Source organism: Equus przewalskii, chromosome 21 (assembly GCF_037783145.1).
Source record: "Equus przewalskii isolate Varuska chromosome 21, EquPr2, whole genome shotgun sequence".
NCBI lineage: Eukaryota > Metazoa > Chordata > Mammalia > Perissodactyla > Equidae > Equus > Equus przewalskii.
In genome coordinates, this window is record NC_091851.1 from 18303825 (window position 1) to 18309482 (window position 5658).

Consider the following 5658-nt stretch of genomic DNA (forward strand, 5'->3'; position numbering starts at 1 on the left):
GAAGGCGGGAAATTCTCCTTCTGGGCTAGTCTGGTCTACAGCAATAGCTTCAATGTCTACACGATGCCATGGAAATAACAGACTCACTGCATGTCAGTTGCCTCCAGGAAGGCAAGGACAAGGGTCTTCAGATTGGTTGGAAAGAAGAGGCATCCTCAGGAGGGCTGGAATAAAAGGAGATTCAGGGACATGCAGGAGAAAGGGAGAAATATGGTATTGGCTAGAAAAAGAAACTACTGTCTCCATTCTTATAGCGTTCTCTGGTCTGTGAGTCTTGACAATAGGCAAGGCCACCTGGCACACAGCTGGGAGGGCCTGGAATCTGTGGGGTTCTCCTTGCACGTTGGAGTTGCTGCCTTGGGAAGGTGAGCTGGGGCCTTAAAGAAACCCGAGTGGTCACATTCCATGCGTGGGCAGCCACCGTGAGCAGGGTGATGAGCATGCCTAGTACTCAGAATTTGGCAGCGTGAGGGAATAGGATCTTGCCAGCTTTCTAGAGCACCCACTGAATTACAGCTAATGTTCAGTTTTATGTTAATTAACTCATAATCAGCATAACTCTAAGCCAGGTGTGTTTGCAGTGTATTTGTGTGTGGGAAGAACATTATCTGGCTTAGTTTTAGATCTTCGTTAAGTACGAGCCAAACTAAACCAATTTGCTTGATCATGAAACTCTTTACTTTGTGCCAGCCATGGCGGCATAGTGGCTGGATTCCAGGGGCTGTATCGAGAATGGAAACATTTCTGTTTGCTGTGCAATGAGCACTAGGAGGTAGGCACCCTTGGAAATCCTAAGTGGAGTGGTGAGCAGTGGCCCTGTCTTTTGAGGGCACAGAGCAATGCAGACAATAGTATTTTCATTATGAGAAGCCTGGTGGAGTGTGTGAGTGTGGGGTCCCCACCAGGCCCTCACAGTCCTGGGAATGCCTTTGAACTGTGTCGAGAGTAACACTGGCACATTGCTATGACATTTCTAGAAAGATGTATTATGGGCTGAATTGTGTCCCCACAAAATTTGTATGTTGAAGTCCTAGTCCCCAATACCTCCAAATCCTTCGAAGAGTTTAAAGTTAAGTTAAAATGCGGCTGTTAGGGTGGGCCCTAATCCAATATGATGACTGGTGTCTTTATAGAAAGAGATGAGGACACAGAGACACACAGCAGAAAGACCATGTGAAGACACAGGGAGAAGACAGCCATGTACACGCCAAGGAGAGAAGCGTCAGAAGAAACCCACCCTGTTGATACTTTGATCTTCTGGCCTCTGGAACAGTGAGAAAATACCTTTCTGTTGTTTAAGCCCCCAGCCGGTGGTTTGCTACGGCAGCGCTGGCAGGCGAATAGAGATGACACAGTCATCCGGGAAGGCAGGGGAAGTGGGATCCTGTGAGGTTTTCTGAAGTAATTGGGTTGGGTAAAGATACTGAAAGCAATATCTTTGCCCAAAACAAAGATTAAGACATTGACTTTGTTTTTGTTTTTTTGTTGTTTATATCTAGAGAGGGAGGGAGGAAAGGCGCAGATTTGCCAGGACAGTTAGGGAGAAAAGGCCACCAGCCCCAAGCATGCTGGTGGCCTCCAGCCTGGGGGCTCCTGCAGGGGGTGACCCATACCCTAGGGCTCTAGGGAACCCTGGTTTGATTGGAGGGGGCCATCACCTGTGAATAACCCTTGGGCCCTGGCTGAAGGTCACCCTTGAAATCATGAAGGGGGGCATGTATGGGACAGCGAGCAATGGTCTTGTCCAGAGTAGGGGGCATATTAGACTGAGCTTGCTTTTAGGATTGCTGACTCTTCCTCTAGGTACCACTTGGAGTCAGCCGAGCCCCCGAAGCTGGAGCCCTGCAGAAGATCAGGGGGCGCCTTTCACAGAGGCCAGGAGTTGTGCCCAGTGCCCTAGGCCTGGGACCTCCGAGCCAAACCCTTAAATATCATCACAAAGCCAAGGCAAAGAGTTTCCACAATGTACTTCAGGGAACACGCTATCTGTGTGACCTTGGACCAGTGACAGAATGTCTCTGGGTATCAGGTTCCTAAAATGGGGACCTTATGAGGATCAGACAAAGCCACATATGCCAAGTACTGGGCACGGAGCCTGGCACATGATACACCTTCAAAAACTGTACTCAAGTGTGAGAAAACGCTACAGACAAGATCCCTAACGGCACACTGGCTGGGAGGGTACATACCATTTACGGAATTAAAAAGAATAGTTACTGATCTCTTTCTCATTATAAAAGTAATAGTTGCTCACTGTAAAATTTCTGGAAAATATAACAACAATACAGAGGAAAATAAAAATCATCTGTTATTCACCACCCAGCAATAAAGGCCTCTGTATTTCTGGTATTTTTATTTTCTGTGTATTTCTATGTTTTATTTCTTTCTTTGGAAAAAGAAGGATACATTGCCCTTATAGGTTCATACTCTGATTTTCACTTAAAATTGCATTATACACACTTCCTCATGTAAAGAACAATTCTTCTAAAGCATGCTTTTTAGTTGCTGTGTGGTATTCTATTGCATGAAAGCACTATAATTAAAAAAATTTTAAATTCTGGCTCATTATAATTTTTAAATCAAATTGATGGGCCATCTGTGGCTCTAAGGGTCAGATCTTAGAAGGGAGTGTTAGCAAATTCCCTGGCGGAAGCAAAAAGACTGTTGTCATTTGACTGGTAGGATCCTACGAATCTGAGCACACGTTACAAGAAATTTCTGTAGCACCAGCCACGTTCTAGAGGCTCATCAAAAAGGTGCTGGGGAAGCATGGGTGTATTTGGACCAATTAAATGTGGGGACCTGGGAAGAAGGTAAGGAGTAGCTGCCCAGGGTGGTAAATTGGCTGCAAGGCACCAGTGTGAGGTCTACTGCTTATCTGCCTGGATACACCTCAGAAGGGAGTGAGCCAGAACCAAACGCGACGAGCCCCGGCCTGTCTGAGAACTTGAAAACACTTACATGGCTTGCAATGTTTGTAAAAACTAATGGCTTTATTGCAAAATCCTTCACTGCTTTCTCCTGGCAGCTGTAGGGCAGGCCCTGGAGGAAGAGTCTCAAGGGAGGCCTCCAGCCTGTGGCCACGATAGTTTCCTCAACCTGAATCCAGCCACTGCCTGTGGGGGCCTTGCGTTCATGGGTGTGGACAGCCAGACCCACATGTCCAAGCTCTCTCCAAGACCCCTTCCCCACGTGGCCACCCCTTTGCTACCTCTGGCCATTGAGGTGTGTCCATCTGTGGTCCTCCATGGAAGGTCGGGCAGATAAGAGGCCTGTGCAGGCCCTAGAAGGTGGCTTGGGACCATTTGGCCAGAGAATTCCAACATCCTTAGTACCTGGAATGTGGTCTAGGAAGAGGGGCAGAGTGGCTCTGAATGGAGGCCTGGAAGGGGACCTTTAAAGCCCACAGTGAGGGCAGGGGCCTGCGTCTGAGGGCTGTGCGGAGAAGCCAGTGTCTCAGGCAGAGGGAGCAGTGTGGTCCGGGGGTGCGAGGGCCTCAGAGGCCTAACTTCCTGCCCCATCTGGCCTTGTCTTGGAAATTGTGGGCAATTTCTACTGAGCAAGTCATTCCGTTGAAAGTTTAAGGCAAGTAGGGGCCCTGGGGGAAGGTGTTGCAGCAGGGGTTTGAAACTTCCTCAGAGAGAGTTTCCCCGGGGAGACAACTGACTCTGCTTGGCTCTGAGGGGAGCTCCTGGCCAGCCTCACCACTGCCTGCGGGGGCTTGATTCTGCTGACTGGCCCAGGCGGGCGGATTGTGCTCTGAGAGCAGGAGAGGCAGCATTTAGGCCTAAATCAAGAGAAGGGGAAGACTCGCCACCCCTAAGCCCCACACCCGAGGCTCCTGGGCTTCCCCAAAGTCTTGGCCAGGGTTAGCAGACACGACTTGGGCCTCTAGGTCCTTGTTTCTTAGAGTGTGGCCTGAGGACCGACAGCATCGCATCCCCTGGGAGCTTGCAGAAATGCAGAACCTTGGAGCCCACCTCAGACTTGTGGTCTCAGAACCTGCACTTTGACAAGGTCGTCAGGTGACTCGTGTGCATATCGGAGTTTGAGAAGCGCTGGGTTAGTGGGCTGGGTATCACTCTGGGTTTAGAAGAATCTCTCATGAAGAGTGGGCCTCCGAAGTCAGCTGGGCCTCCTGCTTGGCAGACAGCAAGAGTAAACCACCCCCTTACCCCTCCACTGCCATTCATCCCTAGAGCTCCCACCTCTCTCCTCCTTCTGGAGAGTTCCCAGGGTATGTCCCAGGCAGGTGCTGGGTCTCCCCAACAGCTCTGGGAGTATTTCAGGGCTGGGCAGGCTTCTCTTTCTTTTGCATCTTCCTGGAGAGCAGTGGAGCTCTGTGTGCAATCTCGAGATCAGCAGCATTACCTGGGAATTTGTTAGAAATGCAGATTCTCAGGTCCCACCCTCTGGAGTCAGGAACTCTGGGGTGGGGCCCAGCAACCTGTGTTGGACAAGCCTCCAGGGGTTGCGAGCAAAGCTCAAGTATGAGAACCACGAGGGCCTTGTTCCAGTAAGGTCCACAAAACCAGCACAGCATCATCAAGGAGCTCATGAGAAACGCAGACTCTTGGGCCCCACCCCAGGGCTATGAGTCGAGACCTGCAGATTGGTGAGCACATGCGAGTTTGAGGAGTGCTGCTCCAGGGCAAGAAAGGGGCGCTGACTCTCAAGGAAGGGACAGCTGTACAGAAGCAGAGGTGTACCACGTGGCCCAGGCGTGTGCAATGGAAGGTGTGGCTTCCTGGAGAACAGGGGTTGGGCCGAGGATGAAAATGTAAGGTTAATGCAGGATGAGCTAAATCCTTGGGGAGGAGTTTCGAGGAGCCAGAGAGGCACTCACCTGTCTCAGGTACAAATGAACCATAGGATGCTCAGGTCAACGTGAGGTCCGAGTCTGAGCCCGGGGAAGCTCAGGTTCTGGCCGGGATTAAGCCTCCCACTAGGATGCGAAGCAGTATAGACCCAAATTTCCTTCCAAAGGCAGAGGACGCTTTTTTGGTCTCAGCCTCAGCGGGAGAAGGAAAAACAAAGGTGACACCTGACGATTCTCAGGAAGAACCCTCTGTGAGGGTCAGACATGGTTACTATATGTTGGTCATTTTAAACTGATTTTAAATTTTTTAGTAAAAATTCCTTTAGCTCAACTCACAGGAGTTGGAAGTAACGGGAACACAGGGGCCTGAGAAAAATACAGATGGATTTTGTTCTCTTTAGCCCTCAAAATACCTATGCTTTGAATGACTGAAGTCTTCTCCATGGGCTACTTTTGAGAAATTATGATTGGCAGATAACGAAGAGTTTATTTTTAAATAGTTAGAAGTATGGCCAAAAAGGCAGCCTGAAAATGGTTCTAGAAGTTTTTATGTTAAGGATTAACTTTTGAGTAATTCTTTTAAGACTTTATGTATGTCATTTGTTTTAGTAGTTTTCTGAATGATGGGGTTTCAAGGTGTTGAGTTTCACCTTTTCGTTTTTAATTCTAAGTTGATCCTCTGATGACTGCGGGATATTGGCATTTGCTAAGGAATTAATAAATATTGTGATTTCAACTACTGTCACCTCTGATGATTACTTCCTGCCGTTGGTAAATTTCAGCTGCAGAAGAAGAAAACCTCTGCCCAGGACACCGAGAGCTTCTCAGGCTAGGGCCTC

General features: G+C 48.9%; 1 long non-coding RNA gene across 1 annotated transcript; it reads left to right on the forward strand.

Moving 5' to 3' along the window:
• The first annotated feature begins 1133 nt into the window (after positions 1-1133).
• LOC139078033 (uncharacterized) lies at positions 1134-2220 on the forward strand. Its single transcript, XR_011530740.1, has 2 exons — positions 1134-1272; positions 1804-2220. It is a non-coding gene; the product is annotated as an uncharacterized lncRNA (long non-coding RNA).
• Positions 2221-5658: the final 3438 nt, after the last annotated feature.